The 25,145-nt window shown below is 39.8% G+C and overlaps 3 long non-coding RNA genes and 1 pseudogene across 4 annotated transcripts in view; all 4 read left to right on the top strand.

Annotated features, from left to right (window-relative positions):
* The window catches only part of LOC120561767, a 17,030-nt gene extending 6,474 nt beyond the window's left edge, over positions 1-10,556 (top strand). Inside the window, exons 2-3 of the long non-coding RNA XR_005639651.1 lie at positions 9,939-10,051; positions 10,128-10,556. This is a non-coding gene — a long non-coding RNA (uncharacterized LOC120561767). The remainder of the gene's footprint in view (positions 1-9,938; positions 10,052-10,127) is intronic.
* LOC120561765 lies at positions 2,839-5,240 on the top strand. Of its 2 annotated transcripts, XR_005639649.1 has the most exons (6): positions 2,839-2,932; positions 4,218-4,347; positions 4,455-4,526; positions 4,723-4,812; positions 4,902-5,039; positions 5,121-5,240. It is a non-coding gene; the product is annotated as an uncharacterized LOC120561765 (long non-coding RNA). The 2 variants fall into 2 exon arrangements; XR_005639648.1 differs by having other exon boundaries at positions 4,218-4,526.
* A 1,732-nt stretch (positions 10,557-12,288) lies between the features above and the next one.
* Positions 12,289-17,776, top strand: LOC120561743 (annotated as a pseudogene).
* Positions 17,777-20,791: 3,015 nt separating this feature from the next.
* On the top strand, positions 20,792-21,240 carry LOC120561764. Its single transcript, XR_005639647.1, has 3 exons — positions 20,792-20,833; positions 20,926-21,038; positions 21,115-21,240. It is a non-coding gene; the product is annotated as an uncharacterized LOC120561764 (long non-coding RNA).
* The last annotated feature ends 3,905 nt before the right edge of the window (positions 21,241-25,145 follow it).

The raw sequence follows: 25,145 nt of genomic DNA, 5'->3' as shown, positions 1-25,145 counted from the left end.
CGACTGGGGGATCCCGAGGCATTCCCAGGCCAGGTTGGAGATATAATCCCTCAACCTAGTCCTGGGTCTTCCCCGAGGCCTCCTCCCAGCTGGACGTGCCTGGAACACCTCCCTAGGGAGGCGCCCAGGGGGCATCCTTACCAGATGCCCGAACCACCTCAACTGGCTCCTTTCGACGCGAAGGAGCAGCGGCTCTACTCCGAGCTCCTAACGGATGACTGAGCTTCTCACCCTATCTCTAAGGGAGACGCCAGCCACCCTCCTGAGGAAACCCATTTCAACCGCTTGTACCCTGGATCTCGTTCTTTCGGTCATGACCCAGCCTTCATGACCATAGGTGAGGGTAGGAACGAAAACTGACCGGTAGATCGAGAGCTTTGCCTTCTGGCTCAGCTCTCTTTTCGTCACAACGGTGCGATAGATTGAATGTAATACCGCACCCGCTCGCCCGATTCTCCGACCAATCTCCCGCTCCATTGTCCCCTCACTCGCGAACAAAACCCCAAGGTACTTGAACTCCTTCACTTGGGGTAAGGACTCATTCCCTACCTGGAGTAGGCACACCATCGGTTTCCTGCTGAGAACCATGGCCTCCGATTTAGAGGTGCTGATCCTCATCCCAACCGCTTCACTCGTGCAACCGATCCAGTGAGTGCTGAAGGTCGCGCAGGCCGATGATGCCATCAGGACCACATCATCTGCAAAGAGCAGCGATGAGATCCCCAGCCCACCGCGCAAACCCCTCCCCACCCCGACTACGCCTTGATATCCTGTCCATAAATGTTACAAACAGGATTGGTGACAAAGCGCGGCCAGCCGGGCGGAGGCCAACCCTCACCTGAAACGAGTCCGACTTACTGCCGAGAACCCGGACACAGCTCTCACTTTGGTCGTACAGAGATTGGATGGCCCTGAGAAGAGACCCCCTCACCCCATACTCCCGCAGCACCTCCCACAGTATCTCCCGGGGGACCCGGTCATACGCCTTTTCCAGATCCACAAAACACATGTAGACCGGTTGGGCATACTCCCAGGCTCCGTCCAAGATCCTTGCGAGAGTGAAGAGCTGGTCCGTTGTTCCACGACCAGGACGGAATCCGCATTGTTCCTCTTCAATCTGAGGTTCGACTATCGGCCAAACCCTCCTTTCCAGCACCTTGGAGTAGACTTTACCAGGGAGGCTGAGAAGTGTGATACCCCTGTAATTGGCACACACCCTCTGGTCCCCCTTTTTAAAAAGGGGAACCACCACCCCGGTCTGCCACTCCTTTGGCACTGTCCCAGACTTCCACGCAATGTTGAAGAGGCGTGTCAACCAGGACAGCCCCTCCACACCCAGAGCCTTGAGCATTTATGGACGGATCTCATCAATCCCAGGGGCTTTGCCACTGTGGAGTTGTTTGACTACCACCTGGGAAATTGTTTAATGATCCCCCATCATCCTCCAGCTCTGCCTCTAACATAGAAGGCGTATTAGTCGGATTCAGGAGTTCCTGAAAGTGCTCCTTCCACCGCCCTATTACCTCCTCAGTAGAGGTCAACAGCATCCCATCCTTACTGTACACAGCTTGGATGGTTCCCCGCTTCCCCCTCCTGAGGTGGCGAACAGTTTTCCAGAAGCACCTTGGTGCCGACCGAAAGTCCTTCTCCATGTCTTCTCCAAACTTCTCCCACACCCGCTGCTTTGCCTCTTTCACGGCAGAGGCTGCAGCCCTTCGGCCCGCCCGGTTACCCTGCAACCGCCTCCAGAGTCCTCTGGGATAACATATCCCGGAAAGACTCCTTCTTCAGTCAGACGGCTTCCCTGACCACCGGTGTCCACCACGGTGTTCGTGGGTTACCGCCCTTGAGGCACCTAAGACCCTAAGACCACAGCTCCTCGCCGCAGCTTCAGCAATGGAAACTTTGAACATTGTCCACTCGGGTTCAATGCCCCCAGCCTCCACAGGGATGCACGAAAAGCTCCGCCGGAGGTGTGAGTTGAAAGTCTGTCGGACAGGGGCCTCCTCCAGAGGTTCCCAATTTACCCGCACTACCCGTTTGGGCTTACCAGGTCTGTCCAGAGTCTTCCCCCACCCCCTGACCCAACTCACCACCAGATGGTGATCAGTTGACAGCTCCACCCCTCTCTTCACCCGAGTGTCCAAAACATACGGCCTCAAATCAGATGAAATGATTATAAAATCGATCATTGACATTTGGACTAGGGTGCTCTGGTACCACGTACACTTATGAGCATCCCTATGTTCGAACATGGTGTTTGTTATAGAGAACCTGTAGATCAACTTCTTTTATCGTACATGTCAGTTTATGTAACATGTTTAATCAAAGATGAGACAGAAGCAGATCTGGCCTCAGTGTGCTCGCTGCTTTTAGAGTTTACATGTTCCCTCTGCCTTTTACGCAGTGCATTCTGGGATACGCTCCTGTAAACTGATATGAGAATAGGGGATGAGTTATGGATGTTTAATCTCAGTATGATGAACAATGAACTTATTGATGTTCATTCATTATTATTGCTTGTGAATATGTAATATATGTGTAATTCATGACTAGTAATCAGACCATTGATTAGAAAAGACTTAGATAGTGATCTTACATTGAGCAGTGCGGCTTTTATGGTTTTAGTTACAGTACAGATATAAGATATAAATAACAGATAGAAGGCTTGATTTGTTAATAGAGCATGTTAAGTCCTAAAGAAAACACTATATATGGTTTGGAAGATCATATTCAGCCAGTCATGATTGCAACTACCTTTCTCAACCAAAAACAGAAGTTGTTCTTATCAGACTTACAGATGCCCTGTGGTTTAATACTTCTCTGTCTGCAAGTCAGACAGAACCCAACAGAGCGACTGTAACCATGGCGGAAGAGGAAGTTAAGTACGCTTCGGTTGTATTCAAAAGTAAGAAACATCCTCCACCCCAAGGTAAGTTTAGTATTTTTTTAAATACAGTATATTAATAATAGATAGCTTGGAACTTATGCTGTTGCTATGGATCAGATGCTGTATCTTTGTTCATGTGATTGCAATGTTGTACAATGTTGTACTACGGTAGAATAAAGTCTAACTATTTAGGCTCTGATATGGAATGTATTAGATTTTTTTTTTTACAGTGAATTAAGATCTATTTGGTTTCTGATTAGAGCATATTTTGGTATAATAGTGTCTTTGGTATATTTTGGGTCCAATAGTCCTACGACATTTCATGTGGTTTCTAACGCGGCAATAATTTAGGTGCATGTTGTGTAATTAGGGTATAACTATGTTTGTTTACTGTCTAATGAAGAACATATTTCTAGTTTTTGTCTAATTTGATAGATGTCTTATTAAATAATGCAATATAACCCACACAATTCGAAGAAGTAGAGAAATGCGTTGTTTCAACGAGGACAATCCAGTTGAGCAATACTCAATACTCAAAATAGTAATGCCATATTTGTTGATATCACACACAGCAATGCTACTCTAGCAGCAAAACAGTTCTCCTATGTCTTGGGAGTCAAACTGTGAAAAAATAACATTATATTGAAGATTATAACTTACATAGTGGACAAATTATTTACATTTCTTCAAAAAAGGCCCAGACTTATGCCAATTCTCGAAACAGTAAAGCCATTTTTCTCTTTAGAACGGTTTAGAACAGTTTAGTGTAGATTATCTTTAGTCATATCATAACTATTCTACCCTCGGGTGATTCCTCTTCACTATATAGGATCTTTGTTTCATCTGGAATGATGGACTAGCCTTCTATTGGTTGACAAGACCTAAACAAGGATTTGAATTGTACATGTTAGAGGTATGGTGTGTCTGACTGACTGACACCAGCATTTAGGAAAATACAGTGACTGGCCTGAAGGGGCACTAAACTGTTAATTATCAATAACTTTAAATGTGCTTTTATTTTTCTTTCTTAGAGATGCAATGCTTATATTTCCTGTTTGTTAGTGACATTTTATATTGTCGCCACAGATAAGCCAACAGCCAACAATGAATGAAATATCTGCCACATGTTTTTTTATTGGAAATGTCAGCACGCTTTAATCAACAGAGAAGGAACAACCGTATTCAGGATGCTTATTCATCAAGACTTGAGACATTAGCTGCTAACCAAACAACAACTCTGTCACAACTTCAAAGCAGAACTAAAAACCACACACTTTTCTGAGAAACATAAATAAAAAAACTGTAAACTTTGTCATTTCCCTTACAGCCTTCTGAAGCAGAAGTCCAGTAAAGAGCATCACAGCAGACCAGACTGCCTCCTAACAGCTCTCATACAGGACTGCAGCAGGACTTTAAACATTTGTTCAGGATGAACAGAAATCCACAGGAGGAAACTAGTACTTTAACATATTCTGTTTATGTGTCTGCATGTAAGACATTATCTACTATATGTATTTATGTACCACAATGTTGTCTACATTTGTGTTTGATGTTTATTTTTCAGAGGAAATCAGAGAAGACGATAACTATGGTAATGCTCCAGCCTGTACTTTGGATGAAGTGGCAGCCCCTCCAGGTACATTTCACATGTTTAATATTATTAAACATGAGATTTATTTATCAGTCATTATGTTCAAAAAATGTGATAGTGATGAAATATGTGTGTTTAAAAGCTCAGGTCCTTTTTTCTGTAGGACTTCAAATGTATCCAAATCACCTTTGACTGTTAAATCAACATCATTAACTCAACTGAGTTCTTCTTTTTCTCTCAGACCAGAGGTCTCTCTTCTTCTCTCAGTCTTTTCCACTGATAGCAGTGTGTTGGCTGATACTGTTAGTCATCATGGTCCTTCGTATCCACTGTAAGTACCACTGTCTTAGCTTGTTGTTGGTAGTCCTTATTTAGGACAGGTTCACATTTTTCAGCACCATCCTCTCTCTGTCGCTGTAGTTACTTCTGTCATTTCTGAAAACGACACCAAGCTGACGGCAGAAATCCAGAACCTGACTGCAGTAAACCAGCAGCTGGAGACACAGAGGAACAACTTAACAGAAGAAATACAAAACATGGAGACAAACTAGAATAAAGGTATGTTCAGATCCCATTAATTAGGTTGAAAAAATCAATATTGCAGTAATGTTGTTTATTGGTTGGTCTCTGTTCTTTCAGTGAAACAATGTAAAGCTTGTCAGGAGGGCTTGAAATGCACAGAGTCTAACTGCTATGCGATTAATAACGCTGCTCTTGATGATCGGAAAACCTGGGAAGAAGCTCGAGAAGACTGCAGAGGAAAGGGTTCAGATTTGGTTGTTGTACATAGTCAAGGGGAAAAGGTAATCAGAAAATGGTGGACACTTTTATGACACAATTATTACACTGAAATTTATTTTTGTTGGTCTGAACACACTGAGTCTCTAAATTAACTCACATTGTGTTTATTTAAGTACAGTGTTTAAATATCTGATAACTGTTTCTCTCTTCTCAGGATGAACTCAATTATTACAGCTGGTATAGGTCAGGAACTGATGGATACTGGTTTGGCCTGAGAGCTGAAGGTGGGAGATGGAAGTGGATTGATGGAAGTGATCTGACTGTAAGGTAAGAGACACATTCCTAAACACTTTGAATCATAAAATCTATCAGTATAGATCTAAACATCATGTTCTTCCCTCAGCAACTGGACACAACAACCTCCTCCTACTGCTACTGACGGTCAGTGTGTAATGTCTGTCCAGAACTTAGGATGGAGATCAGTGAGCTGCGCTGAGAAAAAACAATGGATCTGCAAATTGAAGGCTTTATATGTTTAAACAATGCAGTCAGACTCTGCATGATAATATCAACTAGCTTATAAATATCAAACTGTAAAGTCTTCTACTTCACAATTTAAATGTTTTTTTAATTTAAAATTTTGTAAAGCTGTTTGTGTGTCTCAGAATAAAAACAGACACTTAGATTTGAATAAATTTAGATATTTGATTATATAGGTATGCTAATGTAAGTCTGTGAAACATACAGTGACTAGACTGAAGGGGCACTGTTATCATTGATACCTGTTGAATGGGCTTTTGTTCTGCTTTGTTAGAGATGTGATGCTTATAATTTGTATATCAGCAGATTGATGACAGGGACAGACAGACTGCTCAGTTTCCTGTTTCCTATGTATCATGGAACATATATTGTTGCTACTCATTGGCCAAAATGGGGGCACTGCATCACTTGTTCTCAACAGAATGTCCTCAGAGCTTTTTGCTTCAGAATGTTAAAAATATTAACATGTAAATTGTTTTCTATTTATCTATCTAGAATCAAATTCATGTTTTATTACATTGAATAAAAACGCTGCGACACATTGTTGTTATTGTCTTTTTCTTATATAAAGCTGATTGAAAGTATTTTCACCAATGTAGAACGAACAACATAATTCAGGAAATTGCAGCCTATTGAACAGGATGTGTGAGACAAGCAGATTGAAAGAAAAAATGACAATCACAACCATAAACTGAATAAAATAGGGCACAACCTCAAATCAGACCATCACAGTGGAGCAGACGGCCTCCTAACAGCTCTCATACAGGACTGCAGCAGGACTTTAAACATTTGTTCAGGATCAACAGAAAACCACAGGGGAGATTAGTGCTTTAAAATATTCTAATGTTTATGTCTGTACATGTAAAACATTATCTAATGTGTCTTTATATGTACCAGGATGTTGTCTCCATTCATTGTGTATTTACGTACAGTAAGTGTTAGCTTTTAGTTTCAGGAAACACAATGTTTCTAGTCATTATGGTTATAAAATTATTAAGTCGCTAATCAGAGAAGCAGTTCTCTGTTGTATACAACAAGCTCGGGCTCAGACGTATTTTCTGTAAGTCTTCACTGTGAGCAGTGGCGGTTTTTGGCACGGGCGAACCGGGCAGCCGCCCTGGTCGGCATTTTTTCATGACTCATTAGGGGCGGCACGAGAACTTAAAAAAAAAAAAAAATAAATCTTCTGCGCCGGGAAGCGGTTTTCTGTTAATGTTGATGAATTGCCCGAAGAGCCGGTTAATTAACCCGACTCGCAGGGGCGTCAGACTGGGGGTAAAACCAATACTGATTACCAGGGCCTAAGGGGAGAGAGGGCCCTTGAAAAGTCTGGAATATATTTTATTTTACATGGATATTTTCATTTCTTATTTAAATTTAAAATTTAAATAAAAGTTAGTGTATTGGCTGAATAACTTGGTTGATTGACTGACTACATTTTGTATACAAAAAAAGACTATCTAAGGTCTCACCCACCCCTTGCTAATGCGCCAAATGGTTTAGTCCATCTGCAAGCATTTTGTTTATGTTAGTTCAGTTGAGCATCTGGTGGAGCGCAAACTTATGCTGTAGAAATGTCTTTCTCAAAGAAATTCAAGTCATGCTACCAAAAAAGAAAGGAAAGACAGGAAAAGGAGAGAAAACAAAATGAGGGAAAACAATTGGTAACTGACTTCTTTTCAAAGAAAGGTGAGCAAAAGCTAAAAAATGAAATCCATGGTGCTGAACTGCTTGAATATCTCCACGACCGTTAGTGCTAAAAACGGACAACCCATTGAAAGAGCAGAACATACACTTTAAAATGATAATTTGGTTACACATGTAATCTGAGATAAAGGCTAAATAAATAAACTACACTAACAATGCTGTTTGCATACAACACACCATTCATTGTAATAGCCTAATTTAAAACATGTTTCATTTTAAATTAATAGGCTATAATGTCTATAATTAGCAATAATAGGCTAATCAGTGTCATAGGTAGCTTGGTAGCTCATCGGTAGATACATATCATGCCAACATTATAGTTATGTCAGATTTAGTAGAAACATTGTGAAACACATGGCCCTCAGTTTCAGAAACTGTCTCACCAGGGAGTGGAGTAGCAACAGACCCCTCAGCCTCCTCTTTGGATTTGAGACAAGGTGAGCAAATATCAAAATAAAAGCAAACCATGTTTAGCCATTTTGACTGAAAGGTTTTAAGTAACACTAGCATCTTAGTGTGTTTTATTATATTAGGTTACAATTAGGATAAGAGGTTAATATCAGATGTATCCTTCATAGAGAAAGATGATGGAGAACATCTGATTGAGGATGATGGGAGTGAAGACAGCAGGGAGCATGAGTGTTGCTCTGAACACAGTGTGGAAATGAGAGATGAGGAACTGGAAAGTAGGCAAAGCAGTGCAGACCAGTTTTTGCCAGAAAATGGCCAGAAAAATTCCCAGATGATCAGAGAGACACCATAGTATGCAGGTTGGCAAGTAAAGGTACAGAGAAAACAAACAAAATGTAGTAGTAACCACAGTAAAGTAGGCTAGAGAATGTTGAGAAAGGAGGTTTGAAATGTTTGTTATCAGGCTACTCTAAGCATTACAGTTAATTGTTATTACCCTATAAACATCTAGGCCTACAGATTCATGTGTACAGAGGCCAGATTATTATGATTTCTTTTTTTTTGGGGGGGGGGGTGTTAAGGAACATGGGGGCCCATAAGGACTGCCTATGCATAGGGCCCAGGGTCTTGTGCTACGCCCCTGCCGACTCATGTCACTGTACCGGGAGAATGGAGTGCCATACATCAATGAACCGACTCACTCCTGTTTTTTTCATAGACAGTTAAATAAAGCTTTTTTTTTTTACCTCATTTGTGTTGTTGTGTGTAGCTGGTATTCTTCTGCTACTGTGTGTGTAGTAATGTAGCTCATTAGCGCCTCCACTGGAGTAGTGGTGGTAGAATCAATCAGGAACTGAGCTACCTGGACCGCGCACCAGGCTACTGAATGAGACCGAATGTAACCGTGCAACCGGCCGGCCCGCTCGAGTCTAATGTAACCAAGCGGTGTCTTGGTTCTCCTTGTTTCTGGTGCACCTTGGATGATTGTGTTCATGACAATTCACACATTATCGATGGGGAAGAACATCACATACAAATACACGTCATGTTATCTTGGTAGTTATGTTAAGTTAAATGTTAGAGAAGTGAATGTTGCTACGTGGTAGGTAGGCTGTCACGAGGAGACCGTGCACCAGGCTACTGAACAAGACCGTAAGGACCGTAACCGAGAGTACTGCATGAGTCTATATTCAAACGGGTGTCTAGGTTCTCGGCAAGTTTGAGTTATCAACCGATCCCAGAAACCTTTAGTTCTTGGGCATCTTAGATGATTGTGTACATACAAATTCATAGGCTACATTATCGATGAATATAACATACAAATACAGGTCATGTTATCTTAGTAGTTATGTTAAGTTAAATGTTTGTTACACGGTAGTTAGACTGTCACCAGGAGACCGCGCACCAGGCTACCGAATGTAACCGTGGCCAGTGCGTCTAGTGTCGTATGAGTGTGTAAATAGTATGTCGAGACCAAATGTAACCGCAACCGCTCGAGTCTTCCGCGGTGTCTTGGTTCCTGGCGGGGGAAGTAAACGCGCGATCACCCCCCACACCCCTGCCGCCGCCGAGGGCACGCGAGCCAGTGACCAAATCTATTAACTCGGTAGGCCAACCAACTACCGTCCGGTTGAACCGACGCGTGTAAAAGAGTCAGTTGTCCCATCACCATATTTTCTGTTATCTATCATTTCACTGTGTGGGGAATTGGCAAATCAGCGCCCCATGCAGCTGCAGGCGCCCTGCTTGCTGAGAGAGGAGCATCTCGCTGCAGCCCGCTGGAAGGTGGATGTCAAGCCCCGCCTTCCCTTTTTTTCTGTAGGATTTGTATTCAAATCACCTTTGACTGTTAAATTAAAGAGGTCTCTCTTCTTCTCTCAGTCTTTTCCACTGATAGCAGTGTGTTGGCTGACTGTCTTAGCTTGTTGTTGGTAGTCACTGTTTTGTTGAATTGTGATAATAAACTTGTGATGGTTTGAACAATGTGAGTCTGTCGATCACAGTGTGTGTATTTAAATATAGTGTCTAAAGCTCTGATAACTTTTTCTGTCTTGTCAGGGTGTAATCAGTAAATACAGCCCGAATAGTTCAGGAACTGATGGATACTGGATCGGCCTGAGAGCTGAAGGTGGGAGATGGAAGTGGATTGATGGAAGTGATCCAACTGTAAAGTAAGAGACACATTCCTAAACCATTTGAATCATAAACTCTATCAGCCTTGATCTAAACATCATGTTCTTCCCTCAGTCACTGGACACAACAAAATCCTCCTACTGACGGTCAGTGTGTAATGTCTGTCCATGAGGAAGAATGGAGAACAATGAGCTGTGCTGAGAAAAAACGATGGATCTGCAAAATGAAGGCTTTATCTGTTTAAACACTGCAGTCAGACTCTGCATGATAATATCAACTGGCATATAGCCAGTGGCATATATATATCAAACGTGTGTTTGTGCTCTGTGTGTTTCTCTCTGCATCTTGGTTAGAGATGCAGTGATTAAATGCTTCATACCGGATTGATGAAAGGGAACAACTTCCTCCGTTTTCTGTTTCCTCTTGTCATTTTAAATTGTTGCAGCAGGGGGCGCTGCATCACTTGTTCTCAACAGAATGTTTTTAATCTTTTTTAATCTTTTCTTAAAGCATTTGTTTCCTGATGTAAAGAATATTAAAATGAAGAGGTAACTAATGATTTAGTCCATTACTTAAAATAAAAATGCTGCCGCATATTGTTGGTATTGGTATTGTCTTTTTTGTACATATTGCTTATTGAAAATATCAGTAGAGTTTCATCAAGTCAAAACTCAAAAGCATGATAATATCAACTGGCATATTGTATATGTTATATAGTAATAATATAGTGGAATGTAAAGAAGTACATTTACTCCAGTACTGTTGAGGTATTTGTACTTTACTTGAGTCTTTTCTTTTCATATCACTTTCTACTTCTACTCCACATTTCAGAGAGAAATGTGTGCTTTTTACTCTACTACATTAATCTGCTTTAGTTACTTTACACATTAAGATTTTTTTTCACACAAAACACATGTAGTTTATAAAATATCATGTTTTATTTTAAATGAAACTAGCCAACAATATAACGGACTACAAGTCCAGCTGAGATGATGAGACCATTAAACACACAACTGTTTGGATCCTTTCCAGTTTCATTTTTCTGCATTGAGTACTTTTACTTTTAATACTGTAAATACATTTTCCTGATGATACTTACATACTTTAACTTAAGTAACATTTTAATGCAGGACTTTTACTTGTAACAGAGTATTTTCACAGTGTGCTATTAGTACTTTTACTTAAGTAAAGGATCTGAATACTTCTTCCACCAGTGATTATAGAGGTATGGTGTGTCTGACTACTGACACCAGCATTTAGGAAAATACAGTGACTGACCTGAAGGAGCACTAAACTTTTACTTAAACTTTAAATGTGCTTTTATTTTTCTCTCGTAGAGATGCAATGCTTTTATTTCCTGTTTGTAGATTATTTTTTGGGCATTTTAAGCCTTTATTTTTATAGGACAGCTGAAGACATGAAAGTGGAGGGGGGGGAATGACATGCAGCAAAGGGCTGCAGGTGGGAGTCAAACCCGGCCCGCTGCATCTAGGAGTAAACCTCTATATAGGCGCCCTCTCTACCAACTGATCTATCCAGGAAGCCCTGTTTCTATGTGACACTTTATATTGTTGCCACAGATAAGCCAACAGCCAACACTGAATGACAAATCTCTCACGTTTTTTTCTCAGTGTGTTCGCTGCATTAGAGTTTACATGTTCCCTCATGATCACATGGGTTTCCTCCCTCAGTCCAAACACGGGCAGGTCAATCTGTTTCTGCCTTTCACGCAGTGCATGCTGGGATATGCTCCTGTTAACAGACATAAGCAGGTACAGGGGAGGAGAGATGGATGTTTGTTCTCAGTATGATGAACAATGAACTTCTATGTGAACTATTATTGATTTGTTCATTCATCATTATTGCTTAAGAATATGTGATAATTAGCTGTGTTGAAAGTTTGAATGTTTAAGAGCTCATCAATACATCACTGTGTCCATCGATGCTGCTCGTCTTAATGTAGATATTTCTTCTCACCATGTTTGGTCACAAAACAACACACACCACCATCACGTTATTGATCACGGTTTGACCAAAAAGTAGAAATGAATGTTTGTCAGATGGGTCTTTAGTCTCAGCAGAAAGATATGATTGACTCTTTTTGATTATGATAAAAGTTATGGTGGATTGATGAAAGGTCAACTGACTGACTGACTTTGTTCCCCCTGTGGTCGTACCAAAACAGACACTGTGCATGCAATTCACTTCCCCTTCACGACAACAAGGTTATTTAACCTGTTAATTTGGGAAAACGGCAGTCTCAACCTGGAAGCAGAAGTCCAGTAAAGAGCATCACAGCAGACCAGACGGCCTCCTAACAGCTCTCATACAGGACTGCAGCAGGACTTTACACATTTGTTCAGGATGAACAGAAGACCACAGGATACAGCTGGTACTTCTACATATTCTCATGTATATGTGTGTACCTGTAATACATTATCTACTGTATTTATGTAACAGGATGTTGTCTACATTCTTTGGGTTTTGTAATGTTAGATGCTTTTGATTGCAGAATTCGAGCACCAAGGTTTATTAAAATGCCCAAATTAATTATGATTTTTCCACTCTGCTCAACACACTGGGAATGTTAGGATTTAATTTCAGAACTAAAACCATATCTCTACCTGTGTGGTTTTTAGTTCTGCTTTAGTTTGATATCGAGGACTACAGGTGAACAGAACAAAATGAGATCAAAATAGGCTGACTGTTTCTTAGAGAATGTAATGTCTCTTTATCTGCAGGTTGAAACTTTACTCCAGTGTGTTCTACATATTGGCAGTAACACTGCATATAAACATATGAACATTTGTGTTTGATGTTGATCTTTCAGAGGAAATTAAGGAAGTAGCTGACTATGTTAATGCACCAGCATGCATTGTGGAGAAAGTAGCAGCCCCTCCAGGTACTACTGTATATTTATATTAGGGCTGTCAAACGATACAAAAATTTTAATCGCGATTAATCGCTGAATTTCTATAGTTAATTGCGATTAATCGCATGTTTTATCACATGATTAAAATTGTATTATTTTGCATTTCAGAACTGTTTTTAAGTACATATTAACAATGGAAAACAATTCTTACCAGTGTATCTTGATTGGGAATCAAATGAATGCAAAGAAAGTTACTTTATGAACTTGACTTTAAGATTTGTATTTGTTTATTATTTATTTACTGTACACAAAAGAAGAAAAAAGAAAAAAAGAAGGGTACTAAACAACAGTCAGGAACTTATTTATTGTTAAGGCCATGGTCAAAATTAAAGATTTAATAATAATGTAATAACTAAAACAATAACGCACCGTCTGTGTTGTTTAATTCTGACAACGGCAGCTGCTGCGCTGCAGAGCAGACTGTTAGGTCCCGGTGTTGGAATCCTCTCCAGTGAAATACAGTCACACTTTACACTGTTTAACGTTAGCTGTCAGCATTTTAACCATGTTTAATCCAGCTGCTAGGTAGGCTAACGTTACATGCTGTCAGGTGTAGTGTACAGTCAGGCACCGAAATGTTCGTTTTTATTCAGTCTCGTTATTACCGTTTAGGTCGGCACGTTTCAGTACCCAACCCTACTTACCAGAGTCAATATAGTGTGCAGTAACTTCTAAATAATTTTGATTACTCACTGACGTCCAGGGATCACCGGTTGATGAGACAGCGTTTGCACTTTGGTTTCAACAACAGGTCGGCGAGTAGCACTCTCCCAAATAGTTCTTTGCCTGAGCCCACTCGCATCAACCTGAGTCACGTTAACTGTACTATGCTTAGCTCGTGTAGGTGGTAGCTCAAGCTTGACGTGCTTCAGTGATATTTTAATTAGGCTTTACACAATATTTTTATTTTAAATGAAGGTGTTCTCATCAGAAAAAAAGATGTATTAACGAGCAGAGGTTTTTTAAAGTGTGAGGTGGGCCTCCCCACGTGGACTCCAAATAGTTTCAGGGGAGGGTCAGTGAATGGAAGTGTTAACATATGACTTTTAACAAAAGAAGATCATAAAGAATAGCCTAAATGTGTGTGGTGTTGCTGTTTTCCCCACTTTCCTAGAGTCAGAAACTAATCAATGCCTTACGAGAGACTTATTTGATGTACCTGGTGTAGTCTGAAGTTATGTCAAACAGCAATATGAGGCTGTTTTGGCTCAATTGTTGAGTGTCTATGGGATCAAATAACATTATCAGGATCCTATAGGCATCACAGTCTCAGACTTTGGAAACCCCTGACTTAAAGTATTACGGAAAAGCAAATTTTGTATTTTTAAACAGATGATTAGATTTTGTCTCATGGGTCTTCAGTCTCAGCAGAAAGATATTTGATTGTGATAAGAAGTCCCAGTTGAAAAGCTGGAGTTGAAAGGTGAACTGCAGCAGTGTGAGGAGATGTTGCAGACAAACAGTGAGGGTTAAATCCTTCACAATGAATCAGCATTAGCTGCTAACCAAACAACAACTCTGTCACAACTTTGAAGAGGAACTAAAACATATCAGCCCCATGTGTGGTTTTTAGTTCTGCTTTAGGTTGGTATCGAGGACTGCAGGCCAACAGAACAAAATGAACAGTTTTAAAAGTGTAAAGTCTCTATATCTGCAGGTTCAAACTATATTTCAGTGTGCTCAAAATTTTGACTGTAAAATTGCATATAAACATTTGTTTGATGTTGATCTTTCAGAGGAAATCAAGGAAGAAGCTAGCTATGTTAATGTACCAGCATGCACTGTGGATAAAGTGGCAGCCCCTCCAGGTACATTTTTACACATTCAAAATTGTTAAACATGAGATTTATTTATTAATATTGTTAAAAAATGTGATAGTGATTTCAAATTTGAATGTTTAAAAGCTCAGCTCCTTTTTTTCTGTAGGACTTCAAATATTTTCAAATCACCTTTGACTGTTAAATCAACATCATTAACTCAACTGAGTTCTTCTTTTTCTCTCAGACCAGAGGTCTCTCTTCTTCTCTCAGTCTTTTTCACTGATAGCAGTGTGTTGGCTGATACTGTTAGTCATCATGGGCCTTCGTATCTACTGTGAGTACCACTGTCTTAGCTTGTTGATGGTAGTCCTTATTTAAAGGACAGGTTCACATTTTTCAACACCATCCTCTCTCTGTCGCTGTAGTTACTTCTGTCATTTCTGAAAACGATGCCAAGCTGACGGCAGAAATCCAGCAGCTGGAGACTCTGATGCAGCATCTGAATTTATCCGAAGACAACGAGACTCTACTGGCTGCCATTCAGCACCTGACAAACCTCAAGGACAAAATGAGTTCAGACAATAAGAAGTTGAGGAGGGACTACGACGATCTGACAGTCCAGTTGGGCAACATGACATAAAACTATACTGTCTTAGAAAGCAAGATCACAAACCTGACTGCAGACGTCCAGGACCTGACAACACGAAACCTGCAGCTGGAGACACAGAGGAAGAACTTAACAAAACAAATAAAAAACATGGAGACAAACTGGAATGAGCTCAACGTCAGCCGAGCTCAGTGGAGCATTGATGCCTACTGCCCAAAAACAAGTAACGGTATGTTCAGATCCTATTAATTAGATCCAATAATAATATTAATATCACAATGCAGTAATGTTGTATATTGGTTGGTTTCTATTGTTTCAGGGAGACAGTGTAACGCTTGTCCGAATGGCTGGTTACTCACCGGGTCCCAGGCGACCAACTGCTATGCGTATTATAACCCTCTTCCTTATAATCAGAAAACCTGGGAAGAAGCTCGACAAGACTGCAGAGGAAAGAGTTCAGATCTGGTTGTTGTATATAGTCCAGATGATCAGGTAATGAGAAAACTGTGGAAATTGTTTATGACACATACAGGCGGAACTTGGGGAGGAATCGAGGGTGTCAGGACACACCCCATCTGAGGGTAATCCCTAAAGATTTCATTAAAACCACACTGTACATACATAAATACTTCAAATAATTGTCTAAGTAGTAAAACAATACAAAAGCAAACAGATCAACAAATGGGTTTTAAGTTTAGAAACATGTTGAGTCCCCCCTCCCTTTCCTCACAGTGGTTTGGTCCACTGCTTGGTTTTCTGCCTTTACGTTAATGCTAGGCAGAAGTCCCAGGGACTCGTGGGATTCTTTTCTCAAAATTCAGATGCTAATTACAATGTATACATTTCAACTAATATATTTTCAACTTACTCAAACTCAGTAGGTCAAATTCAGTTCAAATTCACTTCCGGGAACTGAAGGAAAAGCAATCGATTCTAGATTAAGAGCAGCTTCTGAAAGGAGAGAGATACGTCTCTCTTTAACATACTTATAAATGTGTGTGTGTGTGTGTGTGTGTGTGTTTATCAGCCGACCAGTGAGGTCATTACGCCCGCAATTGCTTGTGAAGCTTTTTAACTCCGAAAAGGCAGATATTCACAGGTTCACGTTAATCTTATAATGGATATTTGTGTTGTGTTATTTAAATAATCGATGGAGGAAATAAACTCCTCTTGTCCCAGAGTCTCTTGAAAGAGCTCCAGCCAGCTGACAGCGGGGTCTGTGAGCTTCAGCTGGCTGCCGTGTCCGAACAAATGTGCAAGTCACCATCAATTTTCGTAAAACTGCCCATATTCTGTCTCTATATAACAGAGTAATAGCAGACGAAAATTGTAAAAAGTTTTCATGGCAATCCACTATGGCACACTCCTGATCTATAGTCAAGAATCGATTGCTTTTCTTTGGGTTTTCGGATATTAACACTGAATTTTATACATTACATTTTACAGCTGAATTTGGCATAATCCCTATTGAATTTTAGCAAGTTGAAAATATATTAGTTGAATTTTATTGTATTTTGCATCTGAATTACATATTCTGAATTTGTGAAACTTAGAAAATTAAAGGTGAAGATGAGTTGTTGAACATTTGAAGACAAACATTTTATACACAAATTTGAGATACATAATTTCAATGCATAAATATATTCAGTGCTAGAAATTCAATGGCTTTTTAAATTTCCAAATCCAATGAAACATATTTACTTCCTTAGGATTGTTAATGTTGGCTAGCTTGCTAATTCCACCCACCGTGCTTTCATGCTACACACTGGTTATAGAAAATGAGCCAAACAAAGTCAGTCATCTAAATATCAAACAGCTTTGCCAGCCTACTTACTACACATATCTGCTACAAGTACAATGTTGTATGTATTATCTGTGTCCCCTTCAAAAATTGCTCTGAAGAAATTTTTATTTTAGTGTCCTCCCCATCTGTTAGATGAAATGTACGCCCATGAACACAATTATTAAATTGAAATGTATTTTCTCCAGGTTTGAACACTAAGAGTCTTTAGATAACAGTTTATTTAATAAATTAATAACAGATTATTTAGTTATAGTGTTTAAATATCTGATAACTGTTTCTCTGTTGTCAGACTACACTCAATACATACAGCTGGGGTAGTTCAGGAACTGATGGATACTGGTTTGGCCTGAGAGCTGAAGGTGGGAGATGGAAGTGGATTGATGGAAGTGATCTGACTGTAAGGTAAGAGACACATTCCTAAACACTTTGAATCATGAAATCTATCAGCCTTGATCTAAACATCATGTTCTTCCCTCAGCTACAGGACACCACAACTATCTCCTCCTGCTGATGGTCAGTGTGCAATATCTGTCCAGAACAATAGATGGAGATCAGTGAGCTGTACTGGGAAACAAAGATGGATCTGCATAATGAAGCCTTTATCTGTTTAAACACGGTAGTCAGACTCTGCATGATAATATCAACTGGCTTATAAATATCAAACTGTAAAGTCTTCTACTTCACAATTTAAATGTTTTGTCTTCAGAACTAAACATTTTTTGTAAAAAAAATTTATAAAAAAAAGAATAAATATTTACAGTGAATTATTTTATAAAGCTGTTTGTGTGTCTCATTAAAAAAAACAGACACTTAGATTAGAATGCATTTAGATATTTGATTATATAAGTATGCTAATGTAAGTCTGTGAAACATACAGTGACTAGACTGAAGGTGCACTGTTATCATTGATACCTGTTGAATGGGCTGTTGTTCTGCTTTGTTAGAGATGTGATGCTTATAATTTGTATATCAGCAGATTGATGACAGGGACAGACAGACTGCTCAGTTTCCTGTTTCCTATGTATCATGGAACATATATTGTTGCTACTCATTGGGTCAAAATGGAGGCACTGCATCACTTGTTCTCAACAGAATGTCCTCAGAGCTTTTTGCTTCAGCATGTTAGGAATATTAACATGTAAAATGTTTTCTATTTATCTATATAGAAACAAATTCATGTTTTATTACATTGAATAAAAACACTGCAACACATTGTTGTTATTGTCTTTTTCTTACATAATGCTGATTGAAAATATTTTCACCAATGTAGAACGAACAACATAATTCAGGAAGTTGCAACATCATTCAACAGAATGTGTGTGAGACAAGCAGATTGAAAGAAAAAATGACAATCACAACCATAAACTGAATAAAATAGGGCGCAACCTCAAATCAGACCATCACAGTGGAGCAGACGGCCTCCTAACAGCTCTCATACAGGACTGCAGCAGGACTTTAAACATTTGTTCAGGATGAACAGAAATCCACAGGAGGAAATTTGTACTTTAAAATATTCTAATGTTTATATGTTTACATCTTATCTACTAGATATTTATATGTACCACAGTGTTGTCTCCATTCTTTGTGTGTTTTCAAATGTGAGATGTTTTTGATGCTTTACAACAGCACCAACGGGTTTTAAAATGTCCAAATACATCTCCAGTTCCGTCATTTGCATTATGAGTTTTCCACTCTGCTCAACACATTGGGAATGATTTCATGTGTTTTTTTCTCAGAGTAAATCATGGAAAAAGCTGACGATTTATCAACTTATACAAATAGTGTATTTTAAAAAGGAGAATTTTAGGATTGATGATTATTGCTCTTGATTCTTTGAATGAAACTGATTTTACAATGTTAACATTGATCATATAATCCATCTTTTCTCAACATATTTGCCGTAAAACTGCATATAAACATTTGTTTGATGTTGATCTTTCAGAGGAAATCGAAGAAGAAGCTAGCTATGGTAATGCACCAGTATGTACTGTGGAAAAAGTGGTAGCCCCTCCAGGTACATTTCACACATTTATTATTATTAAGCATGAGATGTATTTACAGATCTTTATTTATCTGTCACAACATTTTGTCTGTGATGAATTTTGGAAATGTGAATGTTTAAAAGCTTAATGTTTTCAAAGCACTTTTGACTGTATTAAAGGAAATATATGGAATTTTCAGAAAGTCCTTGGTACTAATGTCACAGTTGGCTGTGAACTGCAGTCAAAATCCGGTTGCTCGCACTCAATCGACGTGAGCATCCTGGGCATCATCTGCCAAAACAGTAATGTGACGTACACAAGACTGAACTTTACATCATTTATTGTTGGCTAAAATTAATACAGTTTGTCATTATATAAGTTAGTAACAATATTGTTAGCTGTTGAAGTAATTTGGCCAACTAGCCAACTAACTAATCCACTCCAATAGACTGGACTCCTAAGACAGATAAAGGTCCACCCTAAAGACCGCACACCCAAACACAAGAGGAGCAATCAAGCATACACTGTCCAATGCAGTGAGGAATGCACAGACATGTATATTGGTGAAACGATGAAAGGGCCATTGCTTCAGATCAAGACTCAGCAGTTTACTGTGCTGGACATTCCATTGTTTTTCTATAGGAAGAATGGTGCTGCAAAACTAGACCGAGCGCAACCCTTGGCATTGTGCACCTCTCGGTATTGCCTCTGAGCGCTGGGTCAATGTTCAAATTAATTCAACAGCCACTTATCCCCCCACTTACAATCCTGTCCTACGCTCACATTTGGCCTTGTGAAAATGCCAATGATGGTCGTTCAGACTTGGCCTCGGGTGTCTCTAATGACCATAACAACAGGCTGTCATTACAACAAGCAGGAGTTACAACGAACAAAGTTGTATCATTCATCTTGACAACGACCCCACAGAGGATAAATAGCTTGTTTCCCCTACGCTTCAGTCACAACTGAAGAAGTATTTTGGATGGAAGACAAAACATCTTCGGAGCACTTTAACCACGTCCAGATGCCTTTGAGTTGAACCCTTCCCTGGATAACTATCACTGAGAGCCTTCACATACTCTTTGATAGTATTTTGTTAATGATAATGTTAGCGACCAAGAAAGGTAAGGTTAGGCAGCTAATTGTTACTTAACTATGCTGCTAGTTTTTGCCGTTGGTTGCTTCGTAATGTACGCTGAAGTATGATTTTGCAAATGGCAAGCTAGCCAATTTACCAGCCAGTTCAGTCCCAGAAGTCTGGATGAATTAGCTGACATTGTTCACTCAAAATAGTATTTTCCTATGTTAACTAGTTGGTAATTCGTCTGCGTTAGCAAACAAGTTACAATCCGTTCACACATTGGCAATGCAAAACAATTATTACATTTCTTCACAATTTACCTTTAAATCAACATAAATTTGACTGAATCCTTATTTTTCTCTCAGACCAGAGGTCTCTCTTCTTCACTCAGTCTTTTCCACCGATAGCAGTGTGTTGGCTGATACTGTTAGTCATCATGGGCCTTCGTATCCACTGTGAGTACCACTGTCTTAGCTTGTTGTTGGTAGTCCTTATTTAAAGGACAGGTTCACATTTTGTCAAGTTTGTCAGATGCCCATATGTACATAGAAACAGTTCTTGCTTGGTGTTATCCTTCCTCCTCTTCATACTGGTCCTGTGCAATGATGAAGGTATAACGTAGATTTTGTTATTGTACACAGTCAAGAGGAAAAGGTAATGAGAAATCTGTGGGAACTTAAGACGAAATTGTGAAAGTGAAATGTAGATCATGTTTAAATATCTGATAGCTGTTGCTCTCTTGTCAGGATATGATCAATGGTTACAGCTGGGGTAACCAAGAAGAGAGTGGATACTGGATTGGCCTGAGAGTTGAAAATGGGAGATGGAAGTGGATTGATGGAAGTGATCTGGCTGTAGAGTAAGAGACACATTCCTAACACTTTGAATCATAAACTTTTATCAGCCTTGATCTAAACGTCTCGGTCTTCCCTCAGCTTCTGGATAGGACCTCCCTTTGACGGTCAGTGTGCAGTTTCTGTCCAGGACGTAGGATGGAGCTCAGTGAGCTGTGCTGACAGAAAACGATGGATCTGCAAAAAGAAGGCTTTGTGTGTTTAAACACCGCAGTCATATTCTGCCTGATATCCACTGGCTTATAAATATGAAACTATGAAAACTTTCAAAGCTGTTTTGTGTGTGTCTGAAAAAACAGACACTGGAAAATGTAATTGAGTTAGATATTGGATTATAGAGGTATGGTGTGTCTGACTGACACTAACATTTAAGAAAATACAGTGACTGGCCTGAAGGGGCACTAAACTGTTAATTATCAATAACTTAAATGTGATTTTCTTCTTCTTTGTTAGAGATGCAATGCCAGAGACCGGTTAGTAGAGAATCTTTGGCAATGCTTATATTTAGTGATGGTCAAATGAAGCTTTGCGAACCAATGTCTTTACTTTCTGAGCTCACTAGATGGCACTCTCTGTTCAACAAAGGCTGGAAAACACACTGAATTGCCATTCCTTTAACCTTTTTTCTTTCAGAGAGCGCCATCTAGTGAGCTGAGAAAATAAAGACAGTGGTTCGTGAAGCTTCATTTGACCATCACTACTTATAGTTAGTGCTGGGACTGCAACACTGCAACACTAAAGGCTGCAACACTAAAGGCTCTGTCTCTGAAGGTACAGAGTCTAGTGTGGGGAATGGAGAGCAGGCCAGTGTCTGAGGACTGCAGGTTTCGGGCTGGGGTGTATGGATGGAGGAGGTCGGAGAGGTACTGTGGGGCCAGAGCATGGAGGGATTTGTAGGTGAGAAGGAGGATTTTAAATTTGATGAGGGACTTAACTGGGAGCCAGTGAAGGTGGATGAGGGTTGGGGGTGATGTGTTGCCACGTCTTGGTGTGGTTGAGGACCCTGGCGGCAGAGTTTTAGACATACTGTCTAGGGTTCTGCTGGGGATCCCAGACAGGACTCCATTGTAGTAGTCCAAACAGGAGGTAATGGAAGCTTGTATGAGGGTTTTTGCCACAGAGTCAGAGAGTGATAGCCGGAGTCTAGAGATGTTTTTGAGATTAAAAAAAAGATGGATTTGGTGATGGATTTGATGTGAGTATGGAAAGAGAGGGTGGAGTCCAGGATTACACCAAGGTTGCGGACCTCAGAGGATGGGCAGATGGCGCACCCATCAACATCCAGGATGAGATCTCCAACCTTCTGGAGCAGCGCCTTGGGGGCCACAACCAAGAGCTCTGTTTTATTGCTGTATTGTACCTTGGGTGGAGGGTGGTCATATAAAGTCCAGAAATTGCGGGTCAAGTTAAGAGATTGGGCTGAAAAGCACGAGGAGTCATAGGTGCATTTTTCAAAGTTTTATTTACCAAAAGTACTGAACACAAATAATGGATGATCAGACCATTTTTGAGACAAAAGAGTAACAGAAAGACAAACACTACCACCCAAACTACAAATAAAACAAAACTAGAATTTTTTTTCTATCAGTATAATACCTTTGCAACTAATCAATCAATCAAAATCAAAATCACCCCCATGATGTGGGGGGCATTTGGTACATTCTGATTGGCCACTTCCTGTATTCATGAGCTCTGCTTAGGCGGCCATCTTTTGCTCATGTCTGACTAAATGTTTGCCAGCAGTGGCACCTTCAGCCCTGGTAAGTCAAAAAACTTTGAATGACTTAATGCAAACTTATCTAAAGACAAACTGTGTGATGTACAGAAGCTAACTACATGAGAGCACTAGAAATACAAACTAATATACTGCCAACAACAGCCAAAAATCTAGGACTGTTGGCCCATGCTACACCCTTCCACCAGGATTCAAAATCAGGACAGTACATCATTTTGCTGACAGAGTAACAAACAAACAAGCCAAATAAAAACATAACCTTCTTGGTGGGGGTAACTGATATATAAAACAAAAGCTGTGTCATCTCAAGCCGTCTGGTTACTGGTGTATGAGAAATGTACACCAAGTCAAAAGGTCAACAAACTCAATGAAGAGAAAATGAACTATTAAGTCAACTCAAAACTAAGATGTGTGCAGGAGAGTTTCCGACAAAGTATAGTCTACTAAAAATATCACTCTCATGCCTCAAGTCAGCAATGCCTTTATTGCTTAATTATAACTGTACAGTTTTACCATGCTTTGGTTCCTATAAGAGTGGATATTGTTGGAAAAGCAAATTAAATGTTACGTATGTTCGCAACATTCCTAGATCTCAGCAAATAATTTAATGAGGACAATTATTACTGAGAGGAATGATGACCAAAACTACAAAAACCAGCCCCAGGTTGTATAAAACTGTAATTTCCCTTTTGTAATGTAAATATTTAAACCAAAATACAAAAAAGCAATACAGTAAGAAGAAGATATCAAGCTCAGACTAAAACAGATTGAAGAATAGCTTGAAATGCAGTAAGCAGGTGTAAATGCATACAATGATGAATGCAAACGTGTAGATCATTATAATAAAAAAGAAAGTGTCTCACCTCCACCACTCTTTATCCATTCCCCCATCTCTCCAGCCCAATCAATCTCTCCCTCCCCCCTCACTAATACACTCTTTCATGTGCTCTCCGATTTCTGCCCCTCTCTGCCGCCCTCTCTCTCTCACCCTGATGTCTCATGGTCCTTTTGTAGGCCCTCTACATTTTTGGGATTTGGGAATAAAGTTGTTATTAGGAATGAGTTAGCCAACAGATTCCTATTTACACATCCAGAAACAGAGCAGCAATAGAATTTAGAGTTGTGTTTCGGACCACCGGACTAATCTGTCAGGGGATATTTGTCTTTGGGTTTGTCACTACGAGCAACCTCTTTCACATTACACATAGTCATTAACCCATTGTTAATATTACAAATATTGCAACCCTGTCTCCTAAAAATTATTTTCTTATACAACTAAATTGCATTCTCAATTACGTTTCGAGGGAATCTCCCGGATTACATTTGTGTCAACACGTCCTCCTACCAGTGATAGGCGCATGTTATGAGACGGTCACAGTTTTCAGACACGTGGCTATTGTTATGATTTGGAACAAAACTATGTGATTGGGTTCAGGAACACATTTTGGTTGTGTTAAAACGAGTAGCCTATGTTTGATAAGTAACAGAACTTGCGTATGCAAGTTCAAAAAGAGTCAACAAGAAATTGTGTTTTTTTTTTACTTTTGATCATATCCTACGCACCTGCCCGACAAAAGTGAAATTCCCGTGTTTGTTTGACCCAACCATCCACCCCGACCTCATCCCTACATGGGACTATGAATGCTGACTTTGATAAGAAATGCATTTATGATAAGAAATGTAATCTGGGTAAAAATGCGCTTCCGTCAAAACATTGGGAATGCAATTTAGTTTGGGAATGTAATGTTTTTTTTTTGTTTTTTTTTTAGGAGACAGGGCTGAATATGGATCAGTGTAGCTTTTTCAAAATCCATTTTTACACGCAATTTACTTTTCTAATATGGTATTCTTTCAAAAACACATACGTCTTGGTTTTCTTGAAACCAAGTTCAGATATGCATACAAAGAATGCAATGTATACAATAAAGTAAATTGGTTACATGGACAAGTACACATTTCTTTTTTTTAACTTGAATTCACTTTCATATCAATTATTTTAAACTGTTGGTGCAGTGTACAGGACAGTCTGTTTCTCAGCTCTAGAAGTTTTTTTTATTTGTTAATGTACTGTTCTGTTTTAATTTCAACACATTCTTATCTGTTCCTATTTTATAGTTGACACATTGTGTTTCTGTTCTTTCGTCCTTCTCATCTCTCTCTTTCATACCCCAAATTTCATCCTTCTTTTCCTGTCATCCCTGAACCATCATGTTTCCTTGCCAGGACACACACACACACACACACACACACACACACACACACACCTATACATACCACTGCGTTGCCCCAGACAGCCCACCACAATGTGGATGCCCCAAGGGAGCTTGGGTAACTTAGTCCCCTCTATCTGCCAACTGCTGTGTCACAAAGAGGCTTG

The sequence above is a fragment of the Perca fluviatilis genome, chromosome 7 (genome assembly GCF_010015445.1).
Source record: "Perca fluviatilis chromosome 7, GENO_Pfluv_1.0, whole genome shotgun sequence".
Classification (NCBI taxonomy): domain Eukaryota; kingdom Metazoa; phylum Chordata; class Actinopteri; order Perciformes; family Percidae; genus Perca; species Perca fluviatilis.
This window is presented reverse-complemented; position numbering and strand designations above follow the sequence as displayed.